Raw genomic sequence first — 16,468 nt, 5'->3', positions numbered from 1 at the left:
GACCCGCTCTCACCATACTTATTCGTATTTTGGGTTGAGGGTTTCTCTGCTCTTCTCAAGAAAGCCAAGGAGGACAAGAAGTTGAAAGGGGTGTCGTTTGGGAGCACTGGCCCCCATATAACACATCTCCTTTTTGCGGATGATAGCATTGTGTTTCTGGAAGGGACAAAGGAAAATATGGAGACTTTGAGAGAGATTTTGATCAAGTATGAAAAAGCTTCTGGACAGAAAATTAACTTGCAGAAGTCTTCTATTTTCTTTGGGAAGGGATGTACGGAGCAAACCAAAACACAAATCGAAAATATTTGTGGCATACAATCGGAAGCTCTTAGCGAGAGATACCTTGGCCTTCCAACACTGGTTGGAAGATCGAAGGATGGGGTTTTTAAACATGTCACAGCAAGCTCAAAAGGGAAAGTGAGTGGATGGAAAGGTTAGGGCCTTTCGAAGGCTGCTAGAGAAGTGCTTATAAAATCTGGCCTCTAGTCGACACCAACCTACACCATGAGTTGTTTTCGCCTCTCAAAGAAGATGTACCAGAACCTGACTTCTATCTCGTCTAAATTCTGATGGGGCACAACGAATGGTGAATGGAAGGTTCATTGGATATCGTGGAAGAAAATGTGTGCAAGTAAGTGAGATGGTGGGATGGGTTTCCGAGACCCGGAGTCCTTTAACCAAGCCCTCCTCGCCAAGCAAGCTTGGTGCATCCTACAGGAGCCCAACTCGCTGTGTGCAAGGGTGCTCAAAGCACGTTATTTCAAGGATGATTCTATTCTCACGACCTCATGTCTGTCTTCGGGGTCTTACACTTTCAGGAGTGTGCTGCATGGGAGAGACCTGCTCCGGGAGGGACTCATATGGAGGATTGGGAGTGGAACAAAAATTAATATTCATCATGATCCTTGGATACCACGGGAGGGGAGTACGAAGCCTTTGGGACAAACATATGTACCGGGGGTGACAAAAGTGGTCGACCTTCTTCTGCCTGACGGGTGTGGATGGAATGAAGAGCGGGTGGATGCTACGTTCACCTCAGGAGATGCAGCTGATATCAAACAGATTGCTATTGGAGGCCACGGAGAGGATGATTTTTTAGCATGGAATATGACGAAGAATGGGGTGTTCTCAGTTCGGAGTGCCTACCACCTTCGTATGTCAATAAACCAAGCGAGGTCCGGACGGCCGGAGCCCTCTTCTGCTGTCTTTAGACACAGGGGTTTTATGGCATTGTGGGAAACAAGTGCTCCTAGGAAAGCTAAGATCCACATGTGGTGCCTCATTCGAAATGGTTTAGCTGTTGGGTTAGAATTGTTTCGTCGTCGGATCAAACCGGGTGTTTTTTGTGCAGCATATGGACGTGAGGAGACGGTGATGCATCGTTTTTGGACATGCCAGCATTCAGTCCAGGTCTGGAAGGAGTTGTGCTCGGAATTAGGAGCTGCGGTGGAGACCTCGCCGTGCCAGATTAACTCCCAGAGTGTAGTGGCCTCTTGGCTTTTGCGATGGTTCGCCGGGGCGGCCGAGGAGGAAAAGGAAGTCATGATCCAGGCTGTTTATAGCATGTGGCTAGCGAGAAATGAAGCGAGAGAGTAAAAGAGAATGGCGCCACCACATGAAATAGCGAAAGAGGTGATGAGGCACACTGCGGAGTGGAGACTGGCGCATGAGAAGAGAAGACCGGACCCCGAGCAGGTGGTGATACAGAAATGGGACCCACCAGAGGACGGATGGATTAAGCTCAACACCGACGGCGCGGTATCCAGGCACAACGACAAGGGGGTGGCGGCGCTGTCCTGAGAGCCTGTCAGCTCTACCCCCATACCAGCGATCCAGAGGCGGTGGAAGTCTTGGCGTGCAGGAAGGCGATACCGATGGCGTTGGAGAGACAGATACCGAGAGTGCATGTGGAGCTTGACAGCAAGTCGGTGGTGCAGATGATAAATCAAACTACCCGGAACCTGTCCCCCGTTGGACCGTGGATTCAAGAGATCAAGGAGATGCTTAGCTCGTTTACGGAGTACAAAGTGTTGTAGGTTCGTCGTATCAGGAATAAGGCCGCGTATAAGTTTGCTAGGGTAGGTGTAGGAGATGAAATAAGTAGTGTGTGGGTGGACTCTTCACCAGATTTTGTTCTTGGTGTAATCTCAGACCAGATCCCGAACATTGTTTAGTCAATAAAGCGGCACGATTCCCCCTCAAAAAAAGACCGATGCTGCCATTTTTTGCCTTTGTTATTTTTGACGCACTGTTCTTCCATCCTACCAAAAATTGTGTATGTTCAGGAGGTTGTGTCCAAGTGTGACATGTACGAACAAAAGAATGCTATGATCAAAGGGGGAGTTAACCGAATTGTCACGTATTTATGCTTAGAGCATCTCCAACAGCCGCGTCAAAAAACACGTGCACCGTAAATTGGCTTTTTAGCACGCGCGGGACGTTTTTGCGCGCTCCAGCGATGGCGGGAAACTAGCGCGCGTGGGAAACAATTGCGTGCGGGGGAAAAGGCGGTAGCTCGCGTGCTACATTTGGCCACCGTGTCCAGCGCGCCTATAAATTGCAGCGCCCTCCGCCGCTCTCTCCATCTCTCCATCGCCCTTTGCCACCCTCTGCCGCTCTCTCCATCTCTCCATCGCCCTCTGCCACCGACACGCCACCACCGCGCCACCATGCCGCCTCGCCACCGAGGAGGTACAGGCTACCGCAGCGTCCGCGTGTGTCCGTATGACACCTACTCCGCCGAGATTCGGTCGGGCGGCTGCATGCGGCTCCGTCTTAGAACCTTCGACACCGCCCAGGAGGGCGCCCGCGCGTATGACGCTGCGGTGTGGCGCCTCCTGCGGTCCCGTCAGGACATGAACTTCGCCGACGTGGCGACGCGGGAGCGGGCACAGGAGTTGGCGCCTTTCCCGTGGCTTCTCACCGACGAGGATCGTCGCAAGCACCAGAGGCGGGAGCATCGTCTCAGGCTGGCTGAGATGGACGAGCAAGCCATGGCGCTGTGGAGCCATCGCTTCCCGGAAGACACCAACGAGGAACAGTTCTTCGCCCAGAGAAGGGCGAAGAGGAGGGAGGAGCGAGCCGACTATCGCGAGGACAAGCGAACGCGGAAGGCGTTCGCTAAATACAATGAAGCGCTAGGAGATGCGTCCTCCTGTAACTCCGGCTACGAGCGGTTCCTTGACGACTACGCTCCAACGTCGGAGGAGGACATCACCGAGACAGAGTCTGAGTCGGACGAGTAGTAGTAGGAGGAGAGCTATCTACGAAACCAATTTATGTATCGAATCGTAGTAGAAAAAACTGATGAAATATAGCGCGCCTGCTAGAGCACCGTGGGTGCGCTTTAATTTGCGACGGCCGTTGGAGCCAGCGCACCGCCGTGCGCAAAAGCTGACTAACCCGGCGCTGTATTCTGACGTTTAGCACGCGACGCGTTATGCGGCTGTTGGAGATGCTCTTAGACACCTCAAATTATAGGACGAACCTGAATAAACTAGTATTGTCAACTATTATTACATAATGATTGCTAAGAAATACTCCCGTCATTCAAAAATATAGTGTGTCTGCGCTTCCCGAGGTTCAACTTTGACCATAAATTTAACCAACAAGACCAACTACGGCGGGAGAAAAAAATATGTAATTGGAAACTTCTTTCGAATACAAATTCACTGATATAATTTTTGCTCCCGCCGCAATCGGTCTTGATAGTTAAATTTACGGTAAAAGTTGAAGCACGGAAATAGAGAAAGCACTACATTGTAAAATGGAGGGAGTTACGTACATGATCTTTTTCAGCCGACATGTGCACGACAACTCATCCTCACCACTGGATTAGGCCCGTTCTTTAATATCTATGGGTTGGAGCTGCTTCGTCCGGGAATCGTTCAGTGTTCTGTCGTCCGCGTAGCTATTTCGGAGGGGAGTATATTACAATTCAATAAATGCAGGGAAGTACTAGCATGACAAGCGGCACGTCGCCACCTCATTGATCTACTTCTTCTTCTTTGTTTCCCTTCCTCCTCCACGAACCTTTGCATGTCTCACACCTTTGGCGAGGGTTCTTGATTTATTCATGCTAATGACCTTTACTGGTGATTTATAGAAGAAACATTTGTTAACCATGCTTTTTTTGCGAATAAACCATGCTTAAACAGATATGTCCAACACTGAAATATGTTTAGAAGCATCCATGAACGACAATCAATATGAGTTAAAGGGAGTATTTCATTTTTGGGATATAGTTGGTCTCTATGCCAATGACCCGATGGGCCATCTAGTCAGGGAGTCCACTGTACTAGGCCAACTTCACCGCGCGACCCCAAACAGACGTCTGTTTGGTCCGGATTCTGTCCGTTTGGGTAGGGAACTGGGGTCGTGTCCGGACGTGTCCTAGGATGCGGTGGCCGTGCGTCCAGCGCGCGGCCGCACCCATTTGCCCCATCCTGTCCGCATCTATTTAAAAAACCAAAATCAACGTTTTAAATGCCAAGCCCTAGTTCAGGCCAGCGGCCCCGGTTCATCACGCAGGCAACAGAGCCAGCGGCCTACACGTCCATCGCCGACATCAGGGAGCGGCCGGCAACACAGCCAGCCTCCAAAATGAATAGTTGCCGTCGCCGGCAACACAGCCAGCGGCCGGCAACACAGTCGCCCACCAAAATGAATGTTTTCTCGCCCGCACACTGCCAATGGGCGGGCGGCACCCATGCCAGCCTCCAAAATAGAACGGCAAATCTCCATCCAAGCTTGGCAAATCAACTTGTCCTCATCTTGTGTATATGGACCCGTGCGAATGCTCTTCCTTTTCTTTTGTGCTTCCGCTCTTTGGGTGAGCTCGTCGATGAACAATGGCTCGCCACTAATATCAACGTTGAGGGAGTCCTAGATTAGGGGGTGTTCGGATACCCAAACTATACCTTCCGACGGACTCCTGGACTATGAAGATACAAGATTGAAGACTCCGTCCCGTGTCCGGAAGGGACTTTCCTTGGCGTGGAAGGCAATCTTGGCGATACGGATGATTAGATCTCCTACCATTGTAACCGACTTTATGTAACCCTAACCCTCTCCGGTGTCCATATAAATCGGAGGGTTTTAGTCCCTAGGACAACATACACATCAACAATCATACCATAGGCTAGCTTCTAGGATTTAGCCTCTCTGATCTCGTGGTAGATCAACTCTTGTAATACCCATATCATCAATATTAATCAAGCAGGACGTAGGGTTTTACCTCCATCGAGAGGGCCCGAACCTGGGTAAAACTTCGTGTCCCCTGCCTCCTGTTACCATCCGGCCTAGACACACAGTTCGGGACCCCCTACCCGAGATCCGCCGGTTTTGACACCGACATTGGTGCTTTCATTGAGAGTTCCTCTGTGCTGTCGCTGTCAGGCCCGATGGCTCCTATGATCATCAATGGCGATGCATTCCAGGGTGAGACCTTCCCCCCCGGACAGATCTTCATCTTTGGCGGCTTCGCACTGCAAGCCGATTCACTTGGCCATCTAGAGCAGATCGAAAGCTATGCCCCTGGCCGTCAGGTTAGATTCAGAAGTTTAAACTACACGGCCGACATCCGCAGGGACTTGATCTTCGACGAATTCAAACCACTGCCGAGCGCGCCGCACTGTCACGACGAGCATGATCTAGCTCTGCCACCGAACAGTGCCCTGGAGGCGGCACCCGCATCGGCTCCGACCCCTAGTTCGGAGCCGACCGCGCCGATCAAGGATGGGCGGTTGGATGCCACCTCAGGGGCTGCGATCCCAACGGCGGTTGAGCCGAACTCCATCCCCGTACTCTGCAAGACTCATGACTCCATGGAGCCAGATTCTTCTCCGGACTCCGAACCCTCCACGCCCCTGCCGAGCGAATCCGATTGGGTGCCGATCATGGAGTTCACGGTCGCGGACGTCTTTCAGCACTTGCCTTTCGGCGATATCTTGAAATCACTGAAGTCTCTCTCTTTGTCAGGAGAGCCCTGGCCGGACTACGGTCAGCAAGGTTGGGGTACGGACGATGAAGAAATTCAAAGCCCACCCACCACCCACTTGGTAGCCACTGTCGACGATTTAACCGACATGCTCGACTTCAACTCCGAAGACATCGACGGCATGGACGCCGATGAAGGAGATGATGAAGAACCAGCGCCTACCAGGCCCTGGAAAGCCACCTCGTCATATGGCATATACATGGTGGACACCCCAAAAGAGGGATATGGCGATGGAACAGCGGAGGATGACCCCTCCAACAAACAGCAAAAGCGCCGGCGTCAGCGGCGCCGCTCAAAATCCCGCCAACACAAAAACGGCGATTCCAGCACGGGAGATGATAATACCCCGGAGAGCGCCGACGAACATCCCCCCGAGCAAAATTTAGCACAGGAGGATGGAGAAACCAGCCCTCATGAGAGAGTGGCTGATAGAGAGGTCGAGGACGATAATTATATGCCTCCCTCCGAAGACGAGGCAAGCCTCGACGACGACGAATTCGTCGTGCCAGAGGATCCCGCCGAACAAGAGCGTTTTCAACACAGGCTTATGGCCACGACAGGAAGCCTCAAGAAAAAACAGTAACAGCTTAAAGCTGATCAAGATCTGCTAGTCGACAGATGGACTCGAACGCCCCTCCAAGAGCTACCCAAAGCGCAGGGTGCTACCCCGATTAGAGGAGGAAGCACTCGACGCGGCCGACAGGCCACCTCGTGGCCGCGACAGAGAGGCCTCATGGCTCTCCACCCAAGCTGCACCCCGTACCAAGGCACGGGAATATGCGCCGGACTTACGTAATATGTTGGAGGAAAAGGCAAGGCAAACAAGATCGATCTATGGATCGCGTGGGCGCCCCACGGCTCGAGACGGTAACCATCACGCCGGTCACAAATTCGGCAGGGCCGAACACAGTAGACAAAGCTCATTGGACCTACGTCATGATATAGCCCAGTACAGAGGCGCCACACACCCACTATGCCTCACAAACGAAATAATGGATCATCAAATCCCCGAGGGTTTCAAACCGTAAACATCGAATCATATGATGGCACAACAGATCCCGCGGTATGGATCGAGGATTACCTCCTTCATATCCACATGGCCCGCGGCGATGATTTCCACGCCATCAAATACCTCCCACTCAAGCTTAAAGGACCAGCCCGGCAGTGGCTTAACAGCCTGCCAACGGGGTCAATCAGCTGTTGGGAGGACCTGGAAGCCGCATTCCTCGACAATTTCCAGGGCACTTATGTGCGACCCCCAGACGCTGACGACCTAACACTACTAGGGAAAACCCTAGCAGTAGCGCTGGTTTTGTGCTCACTAGTAGCGCGGGAAGGCGCGCTACTAATAAGGCGCTACAGCTATTGCTTAGCAGTAACGCGTGCCGCACGCGCTACTGCTAGGACAAATAGCTGCAGCGCTTGTTCACTCCCATGCTGCTGCTAATGTAACTACTGGCAGCGTGTTTTCTTTCCATCGCTACTAGTATTGTTTTTTTATTTTTTTTATTTTTTTTATTTTTAGTGTATTTATGCGCCATCGTACAAATATTGGTACAATACCAGTTATGAGGTTTATATCATTATGTCCATAACAGTGTGTCAAATGAAGGTGGATTAGGTTCAAGTGGAGGCAATATGTGGTGCATGTCAAAAGTATACTACTAATCCAAACTTGATCTAGTTTGGACTAGTGGTACTTTCGATGTGCACCACATGTTGCCTCCACTTGAATCTAATCCGCCAGCACAAGCTATTTAATCATCATCATAATCATTAGCACCAACAATATTTATTTAATCACCACTAACACTAGCTAATAATAATCATCAGTCATTACCACCAACACTAGCTATTTTATCATCATAGTAATAGTGTAGCACATCATCATCCTCAAACTCATTTCTAGCTAATCACTCCTGCTGCTCTCTCTTAGGTAAAACAACATAAAACATGTGTAGCTCTCCTCCTTGATCAAGTTGGAGCATGCAGATGACCTGTCTCCTAATTTTGGGTAGCACATCTGTTTGCTGCCCCCTAGTACTTGTCTGCGCTCCCCCATCACATATCTGGTCCAGTCTTGCACTATTAAGCATTCATCGCTGATCTTGAATGCACTAAAGTAACATGTAGGATATCTTGGCCGTAAGCTAATAATACTCATGGTACCTTTAGTCTCAATCCCATAAGGCACAACATTCATCGGGAGTCCCTGTTGAAGAACATCGTATAGTCACATACTTAGCAATGAAGTTTAGCTTCACAAATAATGTATGGAAAAGATGCACTGAGGACAAATAGTAAAAATCTTACCATCCTTCCTAAATAGATGTGGCCGTAGTTCATGACGAACACTATTGGTCGCACGTTTTCAGTACTAAGATTTCTAAGTCCAGGAAGAAAATTTGTCTTGACGGTATCAAGATCATCAAGCCATGAAACATAATGACTTAGCTCCTCGCAGTTTAGTTCAGCCCCGGGACAGTAGTAGGTCCTGTCTACCAAGCGCTGGACATGTTTGCTTGCACCGAAATAAGCTAACAATACAAATTAGTTGTCAACTATTTTTGAATAAACAATATCAAAGACATAAATATGGTTGAGAAACTTATATTTTGGTGTAACTGGAGGCGTCTGCACATCGACCTAGATGTCGGTATTACCTTCAATATCATCTTCCGGACGAATATCAAAGGTGATAACCATATCAGGCTCAAATGCATAAGTCTTGCATAGTGCTCGCCATGTTTTGCATCCAAAATAGGTGTAGTCGTCTGAATTGTATAATTTTGCATGGAAAATATAACCATGCTCGGTCTTCAAATAAACTTTCTTTACCTCCATAGTATGACTGAGACCTATCTTATTCAAGACAAAAACTCTTGCATGGCAGGAGATACGCTAGTAGAATAGTAAAAAAAATATAAGTTGAAGCAAATGAAGCAGATGTCATGCTTAATTACGAAAAAAGACTTGTCGTTGTGACTTACTGTATCCACTTTGAAGTTCTCGTCCAGCTTGATGCTGAAGCGCCTATCATCATCTAGGAAGATTCCGTCGCACAGGCCGCGCTCGTCTTCGCAGTATTTGCAAATACCGAAATCCTTTTTGTCGTCAGACATTTCCTATGTTCATAGTTAAAACATTAATTGAAAATCGATAAAAGACAACTACCAGGATACTCAACACACAAATCCGGGGCACTCGATATTTCCTACATATTCTGGCAAAAGTCATGCCAAAATTCACGGAAAAATCCGGCATGACCTTTGCTAAAATAGGATATATCGAGCGCCTGAAATTTGCCGGAACGGAAATGAATCAACACTCCGGCAAAACATAGGCCACTCGGAGGTGTAACCTGCAAACATGACCGGCCACTTGGATATTGAGCAACACAAGATATACATTTCAAAATATCTTATAAGACTCAAATTAGGATGCATTCAATAAGCAAAAGTAAATCATCTCATGCGTCCGTACATCGTCGAATATTATCACTAATACATCCCGAATAGTGTCATACATATAACATCACTAGTACAACTAAAACCCTAGCACACAACAGGTATCGGCGCGGGCGGTGGACACCCGCAGAGAAGGAACCATCACGGGATCATAGCTCCAGTGAGATCCCTGGAGAACCTGCCAGGTATTGGAGAACCTGTGCTCCAACGCAAACAAGTAGCGACGGACATGCGCGTCCTCCTCACTGACACGGTGACGCACCACCTCCGCAGAGTCCTCGAGCCTCTGGACCGTCACTGGCCCACGCGACCACCACCAAAGAAGGTTCGGGTCAACGACAGGCTGGCTCCTCACCAACCTGCGCCCCCCGGTAGGTAGCGCCTCCTAGTACCACCCCGGCGGAGCCCAGTCCCGGACATGGCCCATCTAGTCAAGCAGGTGTCGTCCTCCGCCGACTCGACGACGAGGATGCGGGATAGGCATCGTCCACGTCGATGCGGGAAAATTGCTTTAACTAAAAAAAATAGCAACAAGTTCTTACTAACTAGTTCTATTAATTCAACTAGTTCTTACTAAAAATAAACTTACTATAAATAAAAATATTCTAGTACCTAATTAGTACCTAGTTCTTACTAACTAATTAGTACCTAAGAACTACTGCCCTAATTATCATCTAATTTGATGAACCTATAGGGGTGGAAAGTGGTAGAAACCCTAACTAATTTGATGGAGGTAGAAACCCTAGGCAGAGGTAGGGGAGAGGGAGGAGAAGGCGTGCTCACCTCGGGTGCCTGCGACGAGGGAGGGGCAGGCGGCGTCGAGGACGTGGTCGGGGCTCCGGGGCGGTGTTGAGGTCGGGGGGCGGGGGCGGTGTCCGGGGCGGGGTCGGGGGCGGCGTCCCAGGCGGCGTTGAGGTCGGGGGCGGGGCCGGCGTTGAATCTGGTGTCGGGGGCGGCGTGGGGAGAGCGTGCGGTGGCCGAGGGGCGACGGCGGTGGCGAGAGTGGAGTTGATTTGGGGGATGAAGTGGCCGGGGAAGGACGAACCGCGTGGTTAAGTTAGAAGTACAACCAGCGCATTCCAGAAAGGGAGCTACTGCTACGTTAGCTACAGCGCGTTCTGGAATACACGCTGCAACTAAGGAGATTAGCAGTAGCGCTGGGCCATTATACGCGCTACTGCTAGGTTGGGCTAGCCATGTGCGCCCAGTTCAAACGTAGCAGCAGCGCTTTTCACTAGTACGCGCTACTGCTAAAGTCATAGCAGTAGCACGGTTTATTTACGCGCGCTGCTACTAAGTAGCAGCAGCGCTTGATTTTGTACAGCGCTACTGGTAAAATTCTGTGTATAGGCTTTTCCCTAGTAGTGTAAGCCACGTAATTCAGCAGCCAGATGAATCGGCCAGGCAATTCTGGACACGGTTCCTAACAAAGAAAAATCAAATACTCGACTGTCCGGACGCAGAGACCTTAGCAGCCTTTAAGCATAATATCCGTGACGAGTGGCTTGCCCAGCACCTAGGACAGGAAAAGCTGAAATCTATGGCAGCACTCACGACACTCATGACCCACTTTTGCGCGGGAGAAGACAGCTAGCTTGCTCGTAGCAACAACATGACCAAGAACCCTGGTCGTTCGGACACCAGGGATATTAGTGGCAAGTCGCATCGCAACCAGCAGAAGCGCCGCATTAACGGCGACAATGCTAAGGATACGGCAGTTAATGCCGGATTTAGAGGCTCTAAATCCGGTCAGCGAAAAAGGTCATTCAAAAGGAATCCTAGGGGCCCGTCCAGCTTGGACTGAATACTCGACCGCTTGTGCCAAATACATGGCACCCCCGAAAAGCCGGCCAATCACACCAACAGGGACTATTGGGTGTTCAAGCGGGTAGGCAGATTAAGCGCCGACAATGAAGACAAGGGGTTGCATAGCGATGACGATGAGGAGCCCCGGCCGCTGAACAACAATGGACAGAAGGGTTTTCCCCCACAAGTGCGGACGGTGAACATGATATACGCCACCCACGTCCCCAAAAGGGAGCGGAAACGCGCGTTAAGGGACGTATACGCGGTAGAGCCAGTCGCCCCAAAGTTCAACCCATGGTCCTCCTGCCCGATCACCTTTGATCGAAGAGACCATCCCACTAGCATCCGTCATGGAGGATTCGCCGCATTGGTTCTCGACCCAATTATTGACGGGTTTCATCTCACTAGAGTCCTTATGGACGGCGGTAGTAGCCTGAACCTGCTTTACCAGGATATAGTGCGGAAAATGGGCATAGATCCCTCGAGGATTAAGCCCACCAAAATGACCTTTAAAGGCGTAATACCAGGTGTAGAGGCCAGCTGCACAGGCTCAGTCACACTTGAAGTGGTCTCCGGATCTTCGGATAATTTCCGAAGCGAGGAGTTAATCTTCAACATAGTCCCGTTCCACAGTGGTTATCATGCACTGCTCGGGCGAACCGCATTCGCCAAGTTCAATGCGGTCCCACACTACGCATACCTCAAGCTCAAGATGCCAGGCCCTCGAGGAGTCATTACGGTCAATGGAAACACCGAACGCTCCCTCCAAATGGAGGAGCACACGGCGGCCCTTGCAGCGGAAGTACAAAGCAGCCTCTCCAGGCAGTTCTCTAGTCCGGCCATTAAACGTCCGGACACAGTCAAGCGCGCCCGGAGTAACCTACAACAAGACCGCCTGGCACTTTCCGAGCAGGCGTAGCAATGCGGCCCCAACCCCAACCCTCGCAAAAAGGCGACGCCAGTACTTCGCGTACATAACTACGCTCTAGAAATACCATGGGCACAGGGGGAGGGGCACCATCACGGCACGCCCACAACACGACTTAAACCGCACCAGGGGCTGCCGATTTTTCACTTTTTTCTTACTTTCAGGACTCTACTCTTTGGAAGGACTGTTCGGCAGTTCAATTGCCGCACAAACGATGCAAGAACCAGGGAAGCAGACAAGCCATGCCGCATTACGGAAATCCCAGGTGGTCTCTATCACGAGCAGTATACCTGTTCCGCATACTATTCCGCAGCTTGCCCCTGGAGCAGACATGTTAAATAGTCCAACTTTTCGTTTATCACATTACTTGTATCATTCCCCTTTGATCGTAGCTATTTTCAATAAATAATGCATAGCTTTTGTCTATTTTCGCATTATCTTTTTATAAATAAATGTTCCTTAAAGACATGTTGCATCCGTACAACTTGGTACGGCCAAAATACGCCATGGGCTTTTAACACCCCTCAATATGGTATGAGAAGTCCGCACACTCTCACAAGTGCGGCACCCCGAACTTATAGCATTATATGCATCGGCTCCGAATCATGTCTTGGGTCAATAGTTGGGTTTGCCCGGCTCCTATGTTTTGCTGCCTTACGTTCCGCTATATCGGCTACGGTAGCACCAGGAGAACCACTGCGATTGTGCCCTAGTTGAGCTGGGCCGAGCACCTCAGTGGAGAAAGCTAAAACTGACTGTCATGATGAAGCGAGAGCTGGTCGCTGTTCGAGAGGTTTTTTCGAGTCCCTAAAGACATATGCCGCTTCGGGCGAGGAGTCGGCTCTGTTCGGCCAATGCGTGGGTAGCGCCCCGAAATCGGTCTTCCGAATACTAGGGGCTTTGCCGAAATTTAAAATTATAGAATTCTATGGCTAAGTGAGAGTGTTCACGCGTTATAGTCCGATTGCCTCATTCGCTGGGCTGAGCGCCTCCCTCGAAGGACCCAAACATGGGAAAAAGAGTGCTCAGGTTTACCCCCGAATACCCCAGCACTAGCGGCATGGGGGCAGAAGCCGACGACTCGCCATCTCTCGGAATTGATAAACAGCCACACAGAAGGTAATATTTTAAATTCAAACAGCATTGCTAAGCGCATATGAACAAGTTTCCAGCGCACAGGACAAAAATGAGCGAGTTTTTACTCAAAGAATACATCCCTAGTACATTCATCCGCCACAATGCGGGCACCCTTCAGAACATCCTTATAATAATTTTCGGGCCTGCGATGCTCTTTCCCCGCTGGTGGCCCGTCCTTCACAAGATTCTCCGCATCCAGCATGCCCCAGTGCACCTTAACACGGGCAAAATCCCTACGGGCACCTTCGATGCAGACGGAGCACTTGATAACCTCGAGCCTTGGACAGGCCTCCACCAGCCGCCGCACCAGCCCGAAATAGCTCCCAGGCAGGGCCTCTCCAGGCCACAACCGAACTAGGGGGCCCTTCATGGCCTGTTCGGCCGCCTGTGGAGCTCGACCAGTTGCTTCAGCTGGTCGCTCAAGGGCACGGGGTGTTCGGCCTCAGCATACTGAGACCAGAACACCTTCTCCGTTGAGCTGCCCTCCTCAGCTCGATAGAATGCGGCGGCATCGGATACACTCCGGGGAAGATCTGCAAATGCCCCTGGAGAGCTCCGAATTTGGGTAAGTATCAAGTAACTCACGTTTATATGTTTACTTTGCATAAAAAATGCCTTACCCGCCGCTATCTTCTTCACCTCATCCAACTCCTGGAGGGTCTTCTGGGACTCGGTCTTGACAGACTTGGCATTTCTATAGCTGCCGCGAGCTCGGACGCTCGCGCCTTTGAGTCAAGCTCCAAACTCTCATGTTTCTTCATGAGAACCTGGAGCTCTTGCCGCACCTTGCCAACCTCAGCCTCATACCTCTCCCGCTCGGTGCGCTCCGTGGCCGCACTCTTCTCGGCCTCGAGAAGCGCTTGCTTAAGGGTTGCCACCTCAGACGTGGCCCCTACAATAGCCATGTCAATCCTGTCATTTTTTGCAATTGCACCTTTTTATATACATATTCAAACAGGGTATTTCTTACCTTCCTTCTCCTCGAGCTGCTTCTTGGCACGCCCGAGCTCTTGCTCGGACTTCTCGAGGCTCTGCTTCAGCACGTCCATTTCCGTAGTCAGTGCGGCGGACGCTAGCAGAGAAGCCTGCTTACGCATATTGACTCCTTTTGTTAGACTCCTGTGAATTCTTTGATCCTCTATTCGGCTTTTCTTCCCGAACGCCCAACAGAGCATCAGGGGCTACTGTCTATGCGGTAATATTATTTAAACATTCTTTACTCACCTCAAAGCCTGTTAAAAGGCTAGTACAAGCTTCAGTCAGCCCGCTCTTGGCGGACTGAACCTTCTGGACCACCGCACTCATAATAGTGTGGTGTCCCTCGTTGATGGAGGCACCTTCGAGCACCTCCAACAGATTATCCGGCGCCCCCGGTTGGACGGGGGTCACCGGCACGGTGGGCTTGCTCCTCTTGGAAGGAGGTCACCCGCCGGACTCTGGAACCTTTTAGGGTTCCGGAGCGGCGTCCGGCCTTGGGCCGGACTTGGAGCCCTGGGGGGTTTCATCCCCTTTACTCCTGGAGTCCGGGAGGTCGCCTTGCGGCGCCTCCAGGACCACCTCCTCCCGGCTTGGAACCTGTTGGGACAACACTTCGGTGTCATCCGTAGGGCGGGGGGATGAAGCCGTCGGAAGCGAGTTCACATCCGACGAGTCCAGTGAGCCGCTCGACGATGCGTCGAGCCGGTCTATGGGTGGGCTGCATAAACATATTCGACATAAGGGAAAGTTGTGCAAAAAACAAATACTATGAATTACTCTGGTATCCGGACACTTACGATTTCACCAGGGGCTTGGCCCTGGGCTGCCACTCCTCTTCGTCATCATCGGCGTCGGTGGAGCAGTCCGGAGGAAGGGTTTTCCCCTTCTTGGACCCTCCGGCCTCCTCAGAGAGGGCGGCCTTCCTTTTCTTCTCTCCTCCCGCTGGAGGGGGAGAGGCCTCTTCTTCTTCCTCCTCGTCTTCATGAGAGGAAGGCGCTTCGGGACCGTCGGATGATGAATCCGACACCTCCTGGCGTCGGGCACTCTTTCGAGTCCCCGTGGCCCTTTTCGTGGCCTTCTTCTCCGGCACCACATAGGGCGTTGGGACCAGCAGCTTCGCCAAGCGAGCGTCCGCTGGGCCTTCGGGCAGAGGAGCCGGACAGTTGATCTGTCCGGACGTCACCACCCAATCCTATCAAAGATAAGGGAACTCAGATCCCGCATAGAGTCAAACTATGAAAAACTGATACCCTGTAAAAGGACAAAAACAGCTTACCGCATGAGCGTGATGCTGAGTACTGAATCCGCGATCCTCGGCAGCGGATGCGAGAGCCTCGGCGCCCTTGAAAAGCATCCTCCAGGCATCTTTGTACGTCGTGTCGAAGAGCCTATTTAGAGTTTGATGTTGCGCCGGGTCGAACTCCCAGAGGTTGAAGGCCCGTCGTTGACACGGGAGGATCAGGCGGATGAGCATAACCTGGACTACGTTGACAAGCTTGAGCTTCTTGTCCACCAGGGTTTGGATGCATGTTTGGAGTCCGGTCAGCTCTCCTTTTTTACCCCAAGACAGGTCTGTCTCCTTCCAGGAGGTGAGCCGCGTAGGGGGGTCGGATCGGAACTCAGGGGGTGCGACCCATCCGGCGTCGCGCGGCTCGGTGACGTAAAACCACCATGATTGCCACCCCTTCAGGGTCTCCACAAAGGAACCCTCGAGCCACAGAATGTTGGCCATCTTGCCAACCATGGCACCGCCGCACTCCGCCTGGCTGCCGCGCACCACCTTCGGCTTGACGTTGAAAGTCTTTAGCCATAGGCCGAAATGGGGGCGGATGCGGAGGAAAGCCTCGCACACGACGATAAACGCCGAGATGTTGAGTACGAAGTTCGAGGCCAGATCGTGGAAATCCAGGCCGTAGTAGAACATGAGCCCCCGGAAAAATGGATGCAGAGGGAAGCCCAGTCCGCGGAGGAAATGGGGGAGAAATACCACCCTCTCATGGGGCCTAGGAGTGGGGATGAGCTGCCCCTTTTCGGGGAGCCGGTGCGCGATGTCGCTGGCTAGATATCCAGCCTTCCTCGGCTTTTTTATGTGTCCCTCCGTGACGGAGGAGACCATCCACTTGCCTCCCGCTCCGGACATGACTGGAGAAGGTT

This window comes from Triticum aestivum, chromosome 3A (genome assembly GCF_018294505.1).
Source record: "Triticum aestivum cultivar Chinese Spring chromosome 3A, IWGSC CS RefSeq v2.1, whole genome shotgun sequence".
Classification (NCBI taxonomy): domain Eukaryota; kingdom Viridiplantae; phylum Streptophyta; class Magnoliopsida; order Poales; family Poaceae; genus Triticum; species Triticum aestivum.
This window is presented reverse-complemented; position numbering follows the sequence as displayed.